Source organism: Cyprinus carpio, chromosome A4 (assembly GCF_018340385.1).
Source record: "Cyprinus carpio isolate SPL01 chromosome A4, ASM1834038v1, whole genome shotgun sequence".
Lineage (NCBI taxonomy): Eukaryota > Metazoa > Chordata > Actinopteri > Cypriniformes > Cyprinidae > Cyprinus > Cyprinus carpio.
Window position 1 is genome coordinate 28537366 of NC_056575.1, and position 21299 is coordinate 28558664.

The following is a 21299-nucleotide window of genomic DNA, read 5'->3' on the forward strand; positions in this document are numbered from 1 at the left end:
GGTGCTCCAAACATATCTGCTTTATTTTACTAATATTTACTTTTGATGAGTCATCAATGTTACAGTCACACCGCAGGACATTTTGCTATTCACATTGAAATATGAACAACACCAAATACATTTTACGTACCAAAAATCATAATATTGAAATAAAATGATGTTCTACGCCCCCCTGGCATGTGTTGTTTTAGTTGAGAAATGCAGTTCAGTAAACATTTACACGCGTCACGTCATCTGCCCAAGTTTTACCTTGTTTTTGTATTTGTGATTGTAATGATGCCTTCATGATACTAAATTATTTCACCTGCTGGTCAAGCATAATTTGTATCAGAGTATAAAAATAAATTGTATCACAGTTAATCAAGCTTGTATGCTGGGGGTCATAGTTCTATTAAATTTATTTGTGTAAGACCTGCTGCTGTTGGGCTATGTCCTGCAATTGCTGTTTTATTTCCTCTTGTTTCCATGTACAGTACAAGCAGTGATAGTTATTTACCCTGTATCTCTTTTGAATGAGCTCCAGCAGAATAAGATGTCTTCATATTGCCTTCAGCTTGAGCTGTGTGTGTGTGTGTGTGTGTGTGTGTGTGTGTGTGAGAGAGAGAGAGAGAGAGAGAGAGAGAGAGAGAGGATCACTCACTGGGAAACATGAATCACACAAACACTTCAGCAGAGAAGAGAGGAAAGTGTCAAACAGTTACACTGCTAAACAATTACACGTTACAGCTTGTGTTACAGTCACAGTGAGTTAAACGATACCTTGCTTGTGTGTTTGTTCTCCAGCTGCACAGCCGGATCATTCTTGCCCATATTCTTCAGGATGCCGACTGTGATCTTCACAGCTTCTTCTGGTCCAAAAACACGCCACCATCTTATCCACTGTTTTTAATCGATCTGCATCCTCCATTTCAGACGTTGATATACACTCATGTTTCTTTAAGTGCCACTGAAACTTCTTCAGATCATCTTTGACCAATTCCTCCAGCGACTTCAGAAGCAGTTCTTCAACAGACGCCATCATCTTTCACCATTTCACAGCTGCAGGACAAACACAAAAAAGATCTGAAATAGTTTCACTCTTAACTTGTGGACCTAAATGCTCAAGTGTTATTTGGAATATTAATTTTAATCTGTGATTAGATCAGGACTCTCAGAATCAACTCACCCAAACTCATCTGTTAATAAGTCAGTGATTCCTCACACAAGAGTCACACACAAACACTGACACACAAAAGCAGGCACACACACATCAACAAGCTCGAGGAGTAGTCAGATGTGAAAGCTGAGGTTTTGACAATATATTGCTGTGTGGACAGACTGAATTGTGAATATACACACATTCACATGATCTAAATGAATGAGTTAAAGCTTGTGAGATGAAATGTGTGTACAGTCGAGTTGAGAGACCTATGAAGTGTCACAGTTGTGTGTAAATATGCTGAAATTACTGTTTGTCCTCAAAAGACCTGCACATAATGTATCTGTCTACCACTAAGTAAAATGATTGAGATTGAAATAGAGGTGACCATCACAGAAAAAGACAGATAAACAGAGGCAGACAGACCACACTGAAATATACTGTTCCTCTGAGCTCAGAGCAGCATTAGCTTTGCAATTTGAAACTGTGCCCGAGTACATCTGAAACTCTAGTTGATCTGACTAGAGCAATATCTCCATATTGTGCCTTAACCCTTTAAACGGTACGGTCCCACATGTGGGATTCTTATTTCCGTGCCCCTGGGCGTATGGTCCCACACATGGCATTTAGAACGTTCGGTGACGTCACATAACTACCAAATTCAAACTGTGCTTTCTCGCGTTGGCTGGCGCTGAGCCAGAGACAGACGTGCACTGCTCTTGTTATATTATCACAACTATGCAGTGTCCTTAACCACATAATACACATAAGTACTAGTAAAACAATACATTTAGAGTTTGAAAAATACACAAAATTTTATTCATATCAGATACACATAGTGTAAGTAACTATAAAGTTCACTCTATTTTTCACCCAGTTCACAGGCCACTTATTACTTGTATTTCGGGAGAAACTGATGAATCCACGTGCTGTAAATCTGACTGACAGGACTCTGAACTGCAGCGTGAAAAAACATGTCGGCGCCCATCTCACATGACAGATCACGATCAAGATCATTTAGAAAGGGTTTTTAAACGAACAGATACACTCATTTAAACATATTTTGTGAAATCGGAATATCAGATTGCTCATGACCTGGTATGCAAATTTGTGAATATTTTAAATAAAAAAGGAAAAAGTCTCTGGTAACATTCTACTGATATGCTGGATACAATAAAATCAAATACTGTTATGAAACCCTTTCATTTGCAAATTAAATGCAAACTAGATTGCTTCAATATTAAGACAATGTCAGACCATACAGTGTTATATCATCACACTGATCATGTTTCTGTATTTATATGCCAGCATGCCTAGACCCTATATATAGCATTATCACCAGATGTGTTGAGCAGCACCTGGTCACGAGAACTAGAGACATGTCAACATTCACACATAGTTAACTCTCAGTAGGAAGACCAGAGACTGGCAGCATTTAATCAGTAACTGATGCCCTTATGTTCATATTGAATGCCCAATATAATACAATATAATACAATACTTCATCTTAGTTCTTCATATTCTGTTATGTCAGGATGTAGAATCAGCAGATCTTAAACAGATTCTTCAATTTGTATTTCCACAGTCCTTGTTGAGTAGTTCTCATAGCTTCATAAATCTATTTACCTACTGCACGTTCTGAAATATTTAGTTGTTTATTTATTTAAACATTTTATGTTCCCCAATGTGCACTGAGAAATGTTATGCTACAGAATACACATGATAATATTCATAATATTACACAACATAAAATTCTTCCTCCTACACTAAAGAGGAACTTAACACTGGATGCAGCACATTCAGCTGTGGTCAAACATGATGTGTGAAATTAATATTATTTACTGCATACATACAGTATAAGACATGCCAAGACAGTCTGTTGCTTCACAAGTGTGATGATGTGCTTAACAATGTGTAATTCTGCTAAGTGTGATGTTATGCCTGATAACACGTAACATCCACACCTTCACTCTCTTTAGCACTGTCACTGATGATGTCTTCTTGATTGCCAGTAGAGATGAATTTGATAAAGAATCTCTTTGTTTCTCTAACAGCTGTCCTTTTAAATGCATTAGATTTTTTCTATTCATGTCCAAAAAATGTTCATGGTTCTGATGATACTTTTAGATGCACATCAGGATGTTTCGCATGTAGATTTATTCTTACACTAACAACTACGCTGATCAGGAGGAAAGTTCATTTAGATTTAGAACTAATGGTGTAATAACGTCTTGATTTTAATGGGGTAATGTCCAGAAAATGAATTGTGGTCTCTTTTTCCCTCTTATCTTTGCCACCCTGCTTGTGTTACTTACTATAGAGCACCAGTGTAAGCTGACTGATTTTTTTTAATTGTAATTATTATTTAAAGGCTTGTGATAAGAGTGTTGTTTGAAAAACGCTTTTGACCAGTGTTGGACTGGTCCAAAACACACTCGCAGCCAATCAGCAGTAAGGGGCGTGTACTCAGCCAATCAGCAGTAAGGGGCGTGTAGGAGGGGGGCGTGTAGCAATAAGAAGTAGGACCTGCGTAAATATCGGAGCAGCTTTTCAGTGATGGAGAAACTTGGGAAGACCTGGGGCCCGTTTCAGAAAGGAGGTTAAAGGGTTACTCCACCGCAAAATAAATTCCACCCTTGTATTTAATCACTTACCCCCATGTCGTTCCAAACCCGTAAAAGCTTTGTTCGTCTTCGGAAACACAATTTAAGATATTTTGGACGAAAACCTGGAGGCTTGAGACTGTCCCATAGACTGACAAATAAATAACAGTGTCAAGGTCCAGGAAAGTATGAAAAGCATCGTCAGAATAGTCCATCTGTCATCAGTGCTTCAACCGTAACATATGAAGCCACAAGAATGCTTTTTGTACACGAGGGGGTTCTGGTTGTGGTTCATGGACCCCTAATGTCGTCAACAACATTACTCAATGGTAATTCAAAGTGCTTTACATAAAAGAAGGTAAAATAATCATGAAGAAAAAATAATAACAAAAATAAAACAAGCAATTTTAAAAACATAAAACAAGCTATTTTAAAAAATTGGAAATTATTTAAAAATTGACTTATTTAAAATGAATTTAAAACAATTAAAAATAGAGAATGATTTTACATAGAATACAGTGAATATGTAAAAATACACTGCAATCAATTCGAACATCGCACAGTGCTCATTCAACAAATGCACAACTAAACAGATGAGTTTTGAGTCTAGATTTAAATGTGACTTATTTTTTGGCACATCTGATCTCTTCTGGAAGCTGATTCCAACTGCGGGCGGCATAGTAACTAAAGACGGACTGCCCTTGTTTTTGTGTGAACCCTTGGTATTTCTAACTCACTCGATCCTAATGATCTGAGTGGTCTGTTAGGTTTATATTCAGTGAGCCTATCTGCAATGTATTTTGGTCCTAGGTCATTGAGTGATATTTAAAAGAGTAAAAGTACTTTAAAATCAATCCTAAATGTTACTGGGAAGCCAGTGTAAGGACCTGAGAACTGGTGTGATATGCTCACATTTTCTGGTTCTAGTCAGAATTCTGGCAGCAGCGTTCTGGATGAGCTGCAGCTGTCTAATGGTCTTTTTGGGAAGGCCGGTGAGGAGACCATTACAATAGTCCACCCTGCTGGTGATGAAGGCATGAACAAGTTTCTCCAAGTTTCTTGACAGGAAACAAAACATCTAATTCTTGCAATGTTTTTTAGATGATAGTATGCTGATTTAGTTACTGCTTTAAATTGACTAATGAAACTAAGGTCTGTCTCCAGAATCACACCAAGATTCCTGACTTGATTTTTAGTTGTTTGTCCCCTTGGATCAAGGTATGCATTCAACTTGAAAACTTCATCCTTGTTTCCAAATGCAATAACTTCAGTTTTTTCCTTGTTTAATTGAAGAAAGTTCTGGCACATCCAACTGATAATTTCATCAATGCGTTGGCAGAGGGAGTCAGTGGGGCTGTAGTCACTTGGCGATAAGGCTGGGTAAATCTGGGTATCATCAGCATAGCTGTGATAGGCAATTCGGTTCTTTCTCATTATTTGACTTAGTGGGAGCATATACATGCTAAACAAGAGCGGTGCAAGTATTGAGCCTTGTGGGACTCCGCATGTCATGGACGTCCACTTAGACTTATGCTCTCCTGTACTCACATAATAACCTCTCCCTTCTAAGTATGACCTGAACTATTTGAGTACCATCCCAGAAAGCCCAACCCAGTTTTCCAGTCTCTCTAGTAGTATGTTATGATCGACAGTGTCAAACGCAGCTCTGAGATCTAGCAATACCAGCACTGATATTTTGCCAGAGTCAGAATTTAAGCGAATATCATTTATTATCTTGATGAGTGCTGTGATGCAGTTGGAAACCAGATTGAAAATTGTCCAGGTATCCATTTGAGTTTAAGTATTTGTTCAGCTGATTAAAAACTACCTTTTCTATTATTTTGCCTATAAAAGGAAGATTAGATATTGGTCTATAATTGCTCAAAATGGTGTTATCAAGATTGCTCTTTTTCAGAAGGGGCTTAACAACTGGAGTTTTCAGGGAGTTTGGAAATGTCCCAGAAAGAAGTGAGGCGTTCACCACTTCTAAGAGATCTGCTTCTAAACAGTTAAGCATACTTTTAAAAAAATATGCTGGAAGTGTGTCAAGATCGCAGGTTGACGATTTTAGGTGCTGCACTATTTCTTCCAAAATTTTGCTATGAATTGCTTCAAAAATAGACATAGTATCTTTTTGATATTGCGTCCAGATCTGTCTGACCTCTGCATTACTTGAGGGATGTGCTAATCGCCTTCCCGATTTTAATGATCTTCTCAGAAAAGAAGGAAGCAAACTCATTGCATTTGCTGTCTGAGAGCATTTCACTGGGAATCTGACTTGGGGGGTTTGTCAGTCTCTCAACAGTGGCAAAAAGAATACGAGTGTTGTTTAAGTTACTGTTTATAAGGTTTGAGAAGAAAGTCTGTCTAGCTGTGGCTAGTTTCACATTAAAAGCATGAAGGCTGTCTTTATAGATGCTATAGTGAATTTCAAGTTTCATCTTTCCGCACACATCCGCTTGGCTTTTCTGCATTGTCTTTTCATAGTCTGAACTGCTGTTGATCCTCTCTAAACTGATTTCTGTCTGTTTGTTTTCTTACTGACTATTATTGGAGCAATATCATCAATAACATTCTTAACTTTTGAGTTAAAGGAATCAAGGGGAATATCAACAGAGTCTGCAGAAATGCTTGGTGTTAGAGATATAGCCTCCATAAAACAGCACACTAGTGTTCTCGTTAATGCATCTCCTTCTGAAAGACACAGATCTAGATTCAGTGGTAGCAGAGATCAATATATCAAAGGAAATACAGAAGTGATAGGATAGTGCTACGTCCTTAATAACAATGGATGAAATGTTTAGACCCCTACTGATGATTAGATCTAGAGTGTGTCCACCTTTGTGTGTGAGTGCATGCACATGCTGAATCAGGTCAAATGTGTTTAGAACTGTTATCCTTTCTTTTGTAATTTTGTTTTCTGCATTATCTATGTGAATATTAAAATCCCCTGCAATAGCAAAACAGTCAAACTCTGAGGAAATCATTGATAGCATTTCTGTGACCTCTTCAACAAAGGCTGGAGAGTATTTTGGAGGTCTGTAAATAATGATAAACAGAATGGAGAGTGGAATATTTAATGTAACTTTGTATATTGAAATGAAAACAGATTTTAAAATCATTCCTTACTTCATCACTTTTCTCACGCCAGGAAAAAGAGTACACATGGTCTAGAATGTCCGTAAGAGGCATACATTTTTAAGCCAAGTTTATTTTTTTATAAATCCCGATACGTGCATACAAAATTGCGTACGCAAATTCTATGCCTATTTTGTGCATACGCAATGTTTATAAATGAGAGTCCAAGTCTCTTTCAGTCTCCTCCCCCTTTTTAAAGTGCAAGTGATGTTTAAATACTTAATTCATTCATGCATTCATTCATGCATGCACACTGCAAAAATTATTTTCTTACTAAGTTTTTTTTTTTTTCTTATTTCATGTACAAATATCTAAAAATTATTAAATCAAGATGGATTTTCTACTGTATATAAGAAAATGATATAAGATATTTATATTTATTCTTGTTTCCTGGGGGGGGGAGGGAGTGTCTATTACTAAGTGCAAATTTAAAGTAGCTCTCACTTTTCCCCATCACATACCACATTACAATTTATTTTCAATAAAAATGAAGAAAATGTTCTAAACGTGGAAGTGCCTAATGAGTGTTTAATAATGATAAAAGTATTTATAATTTTAATGAATAATTTACATGCTGTTATTATTGCATCCTGTTAATGTATAACAATACTGAGGAGAAAATAATATGTATCCGCCAGTATAAGTATAAATAGCATCTAATTATTACTAACACTTATTGCAAAGAACTGCTACTTTTACATGGTAAGTAGAATATATCACTATTTTCACTAAGTGTAAATAACATCTAGAGGATCTACTGCTAAGAAAGTATGCTAATTCCACTGAGTGTAAATAGCCGCTGCCTTATTTTTCTTACCCTATATACAGTATAGTGAAATTCTCAATGTTACTCAGAAAACAGGATACAGGTTTAACTCATTTCAAAATACTTCTGCTTAATGTTACACTGTAAGATATGCAAAAGAAATCTATTGTGTCTCTTGCTCTGGCTACTGTGTATAGACCACCAGGGCCATATACAGAATTCCTAAAAGAATTTGCAGATTTCCTCGCAGACCTATTGGTTACTATTGATAAAGTGTAATTGTCGGCGATTTTAATATTCACGTTGATAATACAAATGATGCATTAGGACTTGTTTTTACTGACCTAATAAACTGTTATGTAACCGGGCCCACTCATCGTCTTAATCATACGCTAGATTTAATTATCACATGGACTCGATCTTACTGATATAGATATTGTACCTCAAAGTGATGATGTTACTGACCATTTCCTTGTATTGTGTATTACTGATATTAATTATATGGCTCTGAGATGATGTTGAGCCATATAATTATAGCCATATATTGTCCAGGAAGAGCTATTGTTCCAACCACTAAAGACAGATTCACAAATAACCTGCCTGATTTATCTCAGCTGCTCTGTGTACCCATAAATACACATGAACTAGAGGAAATGACTCGCAAAATTATCTTCTCTAATACATTAGAAGCTGTTGCCCCCATCAAATTGAAAAAGGTTAGAGAAAACATACTGCACCATGGTATAACACCCAATCTCTCAAGAAAGAAACTCGTAGTATTGAGCGCAAATTGTTGAGAGCTAATTTGGAAAAACTAACTCTTTAGAATTGCGTGAGTATGTAGTGTTTTAGGCTGTCTCTAAAAACTGCCAGGGCCGAGCATATCCACAAACTCATAGAAAATAACCAAAACAATCCACGGTTTTTATTTAGCACAGTGGCTAAATTAACAAATATCCAGAAGCCACCTGATCTAAATATTCCCTCACAGTTTAATAGTAATGACTTTATGAATTTCTTTACTGACAAAATAGATAACATCAGAAATATAATAACAAATGTAGATTCTACAGCGTCTAATACTTCAGTTTCATCCAGTGCACCCAAAGATAAACTGCAGTGCTTTACAACTATAGGACAGGAAGAGCTAAATAAACTTATCACTGCATCTAAACCAACAACATGTTTATTATATCCTGTACCCACTAAATTACTGAAAGAGTTGTTACCTGTAGCAGAAGAACCGCTTCTCAATATTATTATCTCTTCGTTATCTTTAGGTCATGTCCCAAAACCATTCAAGCTGGCGGTAATTAAGCCTCTTATTAAGAAACCACAACTAGATCCTAGTGAACTGGCAAATTACAGACCCATTTCAAATCTTCCATTTATGTCTAAAATTTTAGAAAAAGTTGTGTCTGCTCAATTGTGCTCCTCCCAGCAAAAAATGATATTTATGAAGAATCTCAGTCAGGTTTCAGGCCCCACCATAGCACAGAAACTGCACTTGGTAAAATTACAAATGACTTGCTTCTTGCGTCAGATCAAGGCTGCATCTCATTGCTAGTTTTACTTGATCTTAGTGCTGCGTTCAACACCATAGATCACGACATACTCGTAGATCGATTACAAAACTATACGGGTATTCAAGGGCAAGCTCTAAGATGATTTAGATCCTACCTGTCCGATCACAACTACTTTGTTTTATTTAAACGGGGAGTCATTTCAGTTATCACCAGTAAAGTATGGAGTGCCACAAGGATCTGTGCTACGTCCTCTACTATTTTTAATATACATGTTGCCCTTTGCAGTACACAGAATCTCTTGGATTACAATTTGCAAATAGACGGATGTACTGTTACTTCCTCTACAGTCAAAAATCTGGGTGTTATATTAGATAGCAACTTGTCTTTTGAAAATCATATTTCCCATGTTACAAAAACAGCATTCTTCCATCTGAAACATTGCCAAGCTATGAAACATGTTACCTGTTTCTGATGCAGAACAGCTAGTTAATGCATTCATGACCTCTAGACTGGACTATTGTAATGTACTGCTAGCTGGTTGTCCTGCATCCTCAATAAACAACCTATAGGTAGTCCAAAATGCAACGGTTAGAGTCCTTACCAGGTCAAAAATAATATTACCCCAGTTAAGTTCTGTATCAGTTACAAAATATTATTACATACCTATAAGGCCCTTAATGGGTTAGCTCCTTCATACCTAACTAGCTACAATCTATCCTGCTACTTAAGGTCGCAAAACTCTGGACTTTTTGGTAGTACTTTTGGTAGTAAAGTCCACTTATCATGATTTGCTACCTGGAAAACAATGGAAATTAAACACAGAAAGCACCTGAAATAAATGAACTGATCAATGAGGAGTAAAACGCAGAACAGAGTCTGACATTATACCCCCCTCTGGAAGGCGTGACCTCACGCCACATAATATCCAAAGCGGAGGGTGGGTGGGGTGCTCTGGAGGTCCCTCAGGACAGACATGGGACAGTGGGCCTCCAGAGTGGTACCCGTTCAGGGGTGCCTCCGAGGCCGTGCCCCCCCCCCCCAAAAAAAAAAATACTGGGGGAAATATACGGGCTGTACCCAGGATCTGGAGCGCTCCCTGGGCTTGATGGGGATCAGGAGCCCTACTTGTGCTTAACTCGGAAACAGGAGTCCTCCCTGTGCTGGTTCTGGCTCGTGGGAGTGGTCTGTTGAGTCAATGGTGGGATGGTTCTGTTTTTGTTAGTGGTGTGGTGTCTCAACGCATTCGGGGTTCAGTCACAGTCTCTCTGCTTAAATCAGTTTAAGACATTAACTTGTAAGCACAAAAACACAAGATACTTCTCTTTTCAATATGAATAAGGCTTTATTAGATAAATCTAAGACATATAAACTAATCTAACATGTAAGCACATGCAATCACACATTCACATAAGTTGCAGGAGGATAGAAAGTTAGGAAAGAATGGGTTTAAGAATGAAAATGTGTGAAATTCCAAGTTTACAGCAATAAGTGAAATTGCATAGACATGAACAACCATCAATCACTTAATTAACCCTTGCATTGAGTTCGTCAATGAGGTTAAAATTATATTAGATACACCAGTTCAGCTTAGTCTGGAGGTATGTTACTTGTGATGCCTGTGTAAAAGGGGTTCCCTTTGTTGTCGTTGAAAGGGGGTTTCCCGAGGTTGCTGATTGGCTGGAAGTTCAGTAATCGTTGAAGTGATGTCTTGGGAATCCCGTGGTTGGGCGTTGGCTGGTGATGCAGAGTTGTGGGCTGGTTGAAGTTTCAGACGGGCACGCAAGGTCAGACTCGGAGACACGGCATTACAAAACTTAACTCAGAACACAAAACTCTCAAACAAAAGAAAAGAAACTAAAGTAAAAGAATAGAAGTAAAGTTTGACGAGACTAGGTGGTGTTTCTTCTCATCGTGGCTAAGTAGCAGCAGGCGTGCAGGCCGAAGCACGCTGGAACCACGCTCGAAGAATGCTAAAAGTGATGACAAAGCATGACTTAAAGCAAAAGCTAAAAGCAGGTTAAAAGAAAAAGCAAAAAGCAGGCTAAAAGCCAAATTTGATGGTGTCCTGAGTATTTATACTGGCCTTTTGGCCACACCTCAAATGTTGTCTTGACCAATTAGTTATTGTCTTTGCTCGGGTGTGTTGCATTGTTTGTCCCACCCATTCATAAATCATATGTTATCTTATCAAGCACGTGGTCCGAATTTTCCTGCTCTTGCAGGGTATAATTTTGGACATGATTCCTATAACAAGAATATGATACATTTGACAAATAACTGATGGTCAGAAACGTTTCAAGCAACCAGATTGAAACACATACATACTAAACATGAATATGAATCCTTAAGCTATTCAATAGTTATTAAAAAGACATACACAATAAGTGATTAGAAACATGATAAAGAACTACCAAATTTTGCTACAAGTTTGATTACATCATATAATAATTGCTGTTAATAGTGTTTGTCATCTGTTTGATTATGTATTTAATTAATTTTTCCATACATTTCTGCCATATGTACATTAACTGACTGTCTGTAGTTGTTTGGTGCTTGTAATTATTTTGGAGAAAACGTAATTTTCTGTAAAGTTGTTTTGCAATGATTTGTATCGTGAAAAATGCTATACAAATAAACTTGAACTGAATTGAATTGAATTTTGTTTTAAAATTAAATTTGATTTGATTTGATTTGATTTTATAGTTTTAAAAAATATATAGGCTACCTGTTTCAGTCTCTGAGTCCACTGAACAATACTGGTAGAACTTTCTTCCTTCCAATGTACTGTTTGTACAATGTACAATTTTTTTTTAAGCTATCAATAACAATATGCTTAGCACATATCGGTTTTTCTCATTATACATGCTCCACTGCATTGCTAAACACACCACTGGATCTAGGAGTATTTCTACCTCTAGTATCTTGTCTATTTTTTATTTTTATTTATTATTATATTATTATTATTATTATTATTATTATTTATTTACATTTTTTTCCAGAATTCTTGAATCTTTGGGCAATCCCAAAAAATATGAGCATGATCTCCTATTTTATCACATGTTCTCCAAAACATTACTACAGGTGTTTCTTTTACATGTGTAGGAATCACACTGAAATATATTTTTACTTTCCAGTTGAATTCTTTCCATAATTGGCTATTAATTCCTTTATGACATCCCTCACATAATTCTTTCCAGACATCATCTTCAATTACAGTTATTAGTTTCCAGTTCTCATTTTTCTTTAATATCTCCTGTGTTTGTATAATGGTTGATAATTGTGCTTTTTATGTTTATTTGTTAGATTTTTTTTTGTTGGTAAGTGTAATTTATTTTTTTGTATTTTTGTTTTTTAGTTTTACTTGTTTTGGTGTATTTTCTACTGATAAACCCTGTATGATCTTTAATTACACTTTCAGTTTTGATCGTACAGATAAGAGCAATACATCAATCGAATCGGGTCTACTTTTTTTGTATACAGACATAAATAACAACAAAACTTTTGTGCACTTATAAAATAAAGATAACAAACAATGAGTGCTGTCTGCAGCCTTTGTCTGCGCTGATCTTCAGATACAAATGCGTCATTAAAATGAACTGTAACTCAGTGAATACTCAACACAGAGACATGAGAGAGATATCTATAGAAAGCCTGACATGTCTACTTTTAAACTAAACAAGTGCTGGCGAAAACAAATATTCTGTGATAAAGTAATCCATATGAAAACAACGCGATGTCCGTTTCTCACGTCTCCCTTCATTATCTTCTAATGCGACCACGGCCCCCGCGCCGAGCGCGCCTTTCAGATTCAAATGTTTCACTAAAGCGCGCGGCTCTTGAATAGGCCCACACAACAGAAGACAACGCAGCGAGATTGTTTCTTCAAGTTTTTATTATTTTACTGTTTGCTTCGCGATGAGAGGAATAAGACATAATTCACCCCAAACAGATGTGATGTGGTGAGGATTTGAGATTTGGATTTCCTCAGAAAAAAAGAATGAAGCGCTTTTATTCAGCAGAGATCATAAACATGAGTAAGTCTCTTTTTATTTATTTATATACTTGTACTAGTTTTCACATAACGCGTAAAACATTTTACTAGTGTAAGACTTGTTCCAAAGACTTTTTCCCAAACTATAATTCCTGACTAAATGTATAATCAAGTGAAATATTATGAAGTTTCAATAACAATATACACTACTATAAACCATTCAAAAGCTTGATGTAAAATAATATAAATGTAACAATAAATGTAACTGTAACAAATGTAACAAACTGCTGTTCTTTCAATTTATCCCCCCTAAAAAAACTGAAAAATTAATTTCTCAGCTCTTTTCAACATTAATAATAATAATAATAACAATAAATGTTTTTTTTTGTAGAAAATAAGATTGTTAAAAGGATTTCTGAAGGATTGTGTGACTGGAGTAATGATGCAAAAAATTCAGTTTGAAAGTCAGCTTTGATTTTTTCCTAAATAAACTGTTTAACTGCAACTCACAAGTGAATATTAAATTATGTTGTTGGGATAATTAAATATATTCTAAATAAACTACAAACATAAAATTATATACATTTATTTTGTCCCTCACATTCTTTCTTGTAACTCATCCCTCTCAGTGACACAGCTGGACTGAATGGCTCATTATGCAGCTCATTATGCAGGTCTTTGTCTTCTCAGTGTGAAATCATGATAGTTGACGCCTACTCGCATATGACTTTTACCAACAAAAAGTGCCTTAGAAAATTTAAATCAATATATTGTTTCTGTTCTGTAAGTGAGTAAACAAGATGATTTTTTTCACATCATTTAGAAAAAAAAAAATTCTAGGTTTCAAGCTCCAGTTCTCAAAAGTCCCCGGGAACCAATGTTCTGTATGTGTTTTATTGCCTTTATTCAAGTGATTTTTAAACATTTTTTAGTTTTTCACTAACCCACGCATAACATTTTTTTTTCTCAAAAACACAATCATGTACATACATGCTGCTCACATATTATTATAGCAGAACCAGTTGTGCTGATTACAGTGAGATTAGACTTTAGCCATTTAGATATGTTTATAAGAAACTGAAAAAAGCACAAATGTCAGGGCATGACAAAACTTCTCCAGGCCCCAAAAATACCCTTAGACTCCAGAGGGGGTTTGTTTTGGATATTTGTTTTTGTTTTATGTTTGTATATTGTATTTTAATAAAGCATTGTAGCATAAATTATGGTTTAAAAAAATGATTAAAAAGGATGGTACCAAAGGTTTGTGAAATTTATGTCTGAATAGTATTTTAAGACACTTACGGTTTACACGTGAAAGAAAATTAATGTCACTGTTCCAGTGATTTAGGACATTAAAGAAACCTTTCTACTGACTCTAAAAAACACCAGAAGAAAGATGTCCAGGGTTCCTGATCACCTGTGAACACGCCATAGTCTGATGAGACCAGAGCAATAAACTCCTGTAATAGCTGTAATGTAAGTGGCCCGAGACAGAGCTACAAGGAGACAGAAGAACAGCTGATCATCCTTGAAATGCCAGACCACCTACCAAGTGTAAACTGTCTGATTTCATAGACTGAATGAACTAAGTGTCGTGATTACAGTATTTGCATTATTTCACAGTTAGTATTTGCTTCTTAGTTTGATAGCTGTGCTGATGGGTTTATCTAGGACTCAGCCTAACTATGAGGGCGAACATTGAAGCTCTGCTGTGTTTCTGTGTTTGAGATTGTTTCTAGGAGTCTTTGTTCAGTTTGTAGAGCTGGAGTCTGACCTGAAAGAAGATATTTTCTTTCTTGTGTCTGTGTGAAGTGTAAGATTTATGAGCTGCAGCTGTACACTAGTGTACTTTACTCATATGTAGCTCTACTGCAGTTTAAGAGCATTTAACTGGTTTTCATTGTGAAGTACAGCAGCTCAACATAGTGAAACATGGAAGGAATGAGCAGAAATGATCCATGAATATGTTCTTACTGCGTTTTATGATATTTATATTTACTTTTATTTGTGGGGGAAGGAAAATGATTTTGCTGTAATCATAGTCAACAACTGGTGACTTTGAAACCACTGCAGAAAGATGTTCATCTTCAGAACCAGTTAAACAACAACCATTTCAGGAAAAACAAATGAAACCCGGTTTGAACTCTGTGCTGAAGCTCTGTTTAACAGCTGGAGGGTTTTTTTCCAGAAAGCAGCTTTATGTCTCCGAATCATGTTTCAAGGTTACTTTCCTTCAGATAAAAGTCCTCTAAAATTTCAGATGATTTCAGCACAAGCATGAAAGCACAGGTTATGTGTGAATTCATTATTATGGTATAAAGCTATTCAGCTCTGCTCTACTTTTTCCAAGATCTAAATTCAAATTCAAAAAAGTGATCAAACTATATGCATTTATGAACTTTTAAGAGTTTTCTATGTTTTGGGAGTTACTTGTATTTTCTGTAACTCTCTGCTGTTACCCTTACCCAAAAGTAGTATACTTCAAGTTTTATTTTTATTAAGTTATACTTAAGTAAAGTTCAAGTATATTTTTAGACTTTTTGTAAGTATAAGTCAAGTATACTTAAATGTCTTTTTTAAGTTTATTTTTTGAGAAGTACAATAAAGCCCTTTTCCGAAAGTACATAAAAAAGTAAACTAAAAGCATTACTATCACTATTTTTTGTTTAAAAGAAGTATACTAATAGCACACTTGAACTAAACTTCTTTTTCGTAAGGGTAACACTTACTGTAGAGTGAACTAAAGTAAAGTGTTAATGAAGTAGAAATGCTGCTTGAATTTTCATTGAATGAGTCCTGTTATAGAGTTTTACCCACATAGACCACAATATTTAATCAAAGCTGTCCCCCTGCTGATGCTGAGTGATAGTTTTGTTTCTCTCTCAAAGCAGTAAAGAGCTTATGACAAATACTGTTTGAGTATCACATACACACTGATGGTAGGTAAATGAGAAAACAGTGATTTCACAGCATGTGACAACAGTATCAGAATCTGTAGCTTTCTGTGAATCACTGATAAAGACACACTTGATCATCTGTTTGATCATGACATGAACTTTATATAAAACCAGAAAATCAACTTCACACAGCATTAAAGCAGCACAAAGTGACCAATGACACATCATAAGATGACACTCATACATGAAAACAACTAGAGAAAGTTGAAACGCTCACCTCAGTGTCTGAACATCTGGTCTTGTCTTCCTCTGAAGTGTTGTCTTGAACAGCAGCCGCTCTGAAATTTCTTTTAACTTCTATCAGGAAGAGACGTGAGAATGAGAAGAATAACAATTATCTTAACTCTCATTCTGCTGTTATTCAGTCAGTTCAAATGAAAAGGTTGATTGTCAGGAAATGCTGCCTGAAACTCAGAGTTTGCTTTACAAGTTTGTGAACATGCTTTGAATGTTGTAAGTGTGTCAGGAGTCAGTCCAAGATATGTACAGTGTTGTGTCCCTCTTTCATTGGACAGTGATGGGTTTCCACATTAAAAGGTGGATTTTTGAGATTATATACACACACACACACCATTTTTTTTATTTTTATATAATATCTATATATTATATATATCTAATATACAACTCCCTGACAAAAATCTTGTCGCCTTTCCAAGTTGTAAGGAACAACAAATAATAACATGAACTTCTAGTTCATCATTTAGAATCCAAAGTGGCTTTTATAATGAAAGGCAAAAACCCTCTAGATTACACCTTATTTTACCAAAATAAAATCTTATCATGCCCCCTTTGATTTAATTAGGACAGAAAGGTCAGACTTTGGATAACAGAAAATTAAAAAACTGTCCCCGAGACATCTGATCTCACTCTGAGGCCACTCCTCTCTGTTGAGGAGTGTATGTGTGTTGCGGACTTTGTATTGTAGCCCCTGAGAGAAATTGCGCCTCTAATGGTACATAGACATAACATAAAACTAATGTTGTTTACTTTCAGATGTTATATCTGCAGTGTTTACGGTCGTTCTTTTACAGTCCCTTTTTTTGGGGCCAGTATAAGCGATATATTTTTAACTGTTTAGGTTGTTGTCTGCTGGCAGCACTGATGACACAGGTAACGATCCAACACAAAATAATAGCTTTATTTTTCTTTATTAACATAATTATTCAGGGAATTATTATAAACAAGAACGTATTAGTATTAGAAATGTAGTTGAAATATATTACAATGAATAATACAATAGCCTCTGTTAATATTGCTCTATAATGAAATGTAAACAAGCTTAACTTACTATCTTGGGAATAAAGCTTTATGTTTTTAAATCCTACGCTGTATATAGTCAGTTCTTTTCTCTGATAAATTATATGATCGTTGTAAATACAATCTATTGTCCACTCTCCAAGACTGCATAATAATGTTTATTACAGTTTTTCCATGTACATGTTTTATACTAAATTAATAATTAAACAAAACCGCTTAAATCTTACCTGCCTCAAAATTAATGCTGTTAATAAGGCTGGATGATATGGCCAAAATTTATATCACGATAATATTTCTAATTTCGGCTCGATACGATATAAGTTCCGATATCGATATGAACACTATAAAAAGCCTCGTAAAAACTGCCAAGAGCCCACAACAGATGTCAGTGGATATATACATTTTAGATTGGAAAATGAATTTGCCAAGTCTGCACCTCATTTAAAACCATTTAATATTTTTGGGGAAAAAAAAAAAACATGATATTTTTGTATTTAACGCTTCATACAAACAATAAAATGTTGAAATCAACTGTCAAAAATCATTTCAGGTCATCACCTAATTAAAATTAATATCTTTACCTTCAAACTGTAGGCTAATATATACTGACCAGTCAAAAGCTTTTGAACAGTAAGATTTTTTAATGTTTTTAAAGAATTCTTCTTGCTGCTCACAAGCCTGCATATTATTTGATCCCAAAATCCAGCAAGAAAAGTAACATTCTGAAATATTTTTAACTATTTAAAATAACTGTTTTATTTTTGGAAATATTTTTAAAATGTATTTTATTCCTGTGATTTCAAAGCTATATTTTAGCCATCATTACTCTGATTACCGGATCCTTCAAGAAATCAATTCTTATATTCTGATTTGCTGCCTTAAAAATAATTTGTTGAAATCAGCTGAGTGCGGGTTTCTTGATGAATAGAAAGTTTGAGCAAGAACATTTCATTTGAAAATAAAGACATTTATAATGTTAAAAAATATTTCTATCATCACTTTTTTGAATCATTTAAAAGTCTATCGGCTTCTGCTAAATAAAAATTTCTATAATTTTTCCAAAACTAAGAAAGAAAGAAGAAATGATGCTGACCTCAAGCTTTTGAATGGAATAGTGGATTAAAATCACAATCAAATGTAAAATCAAAATGTAATGTTACAAAAGCTTTGTTTCACGCTTTCGAAAATGCTGGATCCTTTTTGGATCTTTCTATTCATCAAAGAATCCTGAAAAAAAAGTACTCAACTCTCTTAAATATTGATAATCAGCAAATCAGCATAATATAATATAATGATTTCTGAAAGATATGTCAAGACTGGAGTAATGATGCTGAAAATTCAGCTTTGATCACAGGATAAACTACATTTTAAAAAAAAACAGTTATTTTAAATAGTAAAATATTTCCAAAATGTAACTTTTTTGGCGTAACTCTTGGATATAGATTGAAAACAAATGTGCTTTAGGTCAGTATTAAAAGTATGGAAGAGTGCTCTTGAGTTGCTTTGCAGAAAAAAAAAACGTTGCTGGAGCCGGGGCCTTAAAATGCAAACTGACTGTCTGCCAGCAGGAGGCGCTGTGAGAGCGGTAGACCCAGCGGTTTTTCTCCAGTAACGGCTATAATCAAAGGAGCTGCGGCCTATGAACGCTTCGTTATCAGATAAAATGAAAATGCTATCGAAACTTTCTGAAAACAGTCGGTTCCCTTCAGAGATACATTCATATAAAAACACCCGCGACCATGTTTTGATTTTGAAACGTGCCAGTGCTCATCTTTATTCAACGAAGTCAAACGCCACAAAATAAATCAATGTATGGGGAACACTGGTATATCGAAATATCGGAAATGGTGTTTAAAAAACCATATCACCGTTATTGAATTTTTTTTTTATCGCGATACATATCGATATTGAATTATTGTCCAGCCCTAGTTGTTAAATGAAATCATTGTTAGCTACTGTACGAATAAAAACAATATAACTAAATTATATAAACAATGAATAACTGTACAAGACAAATTAAAGGTATAACAAAGCATAAATCTTTCTTCAAATTATAGAATGAGCACTTTGTTGTTTGTTTTATATGTTGAGGTCATGTCCGTCTGATGTTTATCATGTTCATGATGTTCACTTACTGTAATGAACGTAGCTTTTTAATAAGTAGGGGAAATTCCCCACATAAAAAAATAACCATTTACATTGCAACATACGTTTATATGTGGGTCATATTACATTGTTTTATAAAACTATTCCTGTAGAATTTTTTCTACCCAGCAAATGGCAGTTTTCTGTCCCTAAAATAAAGTGATTTTTCAGAAATGCCATTTTCATATACAAGCTAAAGGTTGTAGTTGGGAATATTTTTTGCATTAAATGAGTACAATAAGTACATATCCCTCAAAACACAGCAAAATCATATAAGTCGCTATAGAAGTAAAAACAAAAAAAAAAAAAGATATACAATTTTGGTATAATTAAAAAATGTAATTTTTATTTTAGAATCACACTCTTTGTCTTTCTCTTTGACCCCAAAGAACCAGAACATAGTCAGGAAATGAGAGTGTGAAGGTTAAGTTTGTTTTGTTTGATTTGCCCAGCAGACTTTCACACCATTCTATCTCTTATAACGTTCAAATAGTTTGGTCAGGAATTCCCTTCAACACAGTCTGCTAGTGTTTAAAAAATCAAACCCAGCACGGGTCAGTAGCCTTTAACCACATTAGTGTCACATTATAAATGTACAGCTTGCAACCAGAAAATTGGACGTGATAATGTTTTTGTTATTTTATTTTCAACACCAAGGCAAGTCTGGTGCATGTAGTCAATTTGGAATTGCTTGTATGCACTTGAATCCTGAAGAATGTTTCATGTTATATTGTATTTACTTGATGCTGCTGGGGGAAAACAACAACGTAAAACCAACACCTGTGTTAGTACATGTAGTGTGTTCTTCAATATGTTCAATATATTTTGTGTTTTCTTATTTAGTCACAAGGATGCGCTGTGTTTCTACATGTATTTAGCTTTGATTTAAAATAATACAGCGCATCCTTGTGGTGCGGAGGACACAGAAGAGCATATGCAGCACAGTGATTATGGAGTGACAACAGAGAAAGTCGTTATTTTTGGTTTTCTTCGCTTACAAAAAGTGTTTCCGTGGCTTCATATAATCCAGATTGCACGTCTGATGGCAGATGGAGTATTCTGATGATGTCTTTCATACCTTTTTCTGGACCCTGACAATGTTATTTATTTGGCAGTCTTTGGGACAGTCTTAAGCCTCCAGGTTTACATCCAAAATATCTTAAATTGTGTTCTGAAGACAAATAAAGCTTTTATGGGTTTGGAACGACATGGGGGTAAGTGATTATTGACAAAATTTCCATTTTGGGTTGGAGTATGTCACGTGACCTGTCAGTAGCGGCTCCTGCCAGCCAGCTAAAGATTGAGAAGCCGCCATATTGGTAATCCCTAGTGTACGTAAACGTTCTATTGAATTGATAGGAAATTGTATGATTTTAATGAGAAAACATCAGTCAGCATTTTTAAATTTGAAGTATCTATGTATATTATTACAATGCAAACACCCTAGGCATGTATACGGTAATTTTTTTTTTAATGTCCGGAATTTCCCCTTCTTATTAAAAAAAGCTCATTGCAGTAGCGAACATCATGAACATGATAAACATCAGACGGACAGAACTTCAACATATATGTTAATTTTTTGAGAGTGGCGTGCATCATGAACAAAGAAAGATTTATGCTTTGTATATACACATACCTTTATTCGCCTTGTACAGTTATTCATAGTTTACATAATTTATAGTGTTTTTATTTGTACAGTAGCTAACTGCAAATATTGCAACAATAATTTCGTTGACAGCATTAATTTTGAAGCAGGTAATGATTTAAACAAAATTAAT

The 21299-nt window shown here is 35.2% G+C and overlaps 1 long non-coding RNA gene across 1 annotated transcript; it reads right to left on the reverse strand.

Annotated features, from left to right (window-relative positions):
• Window positions 1-259: 259 nt before the first annotated feature.
• On the reverse strand, window positions 260-16393 carry LOC122141742. Its single transcript, XR_006158064.1, has 3 exons — window positions 16337-16393; window positions 760-1038; window positions 260-559 (listed from the first exon to the last, which is right to left on the reverse strand). It is a non-coding gene; the product is annotated as an uncharacterized LOC122141742 (long non-coding RNA).
• Window positions 16394-21299: the final 4906 nt, after the last annotated feature.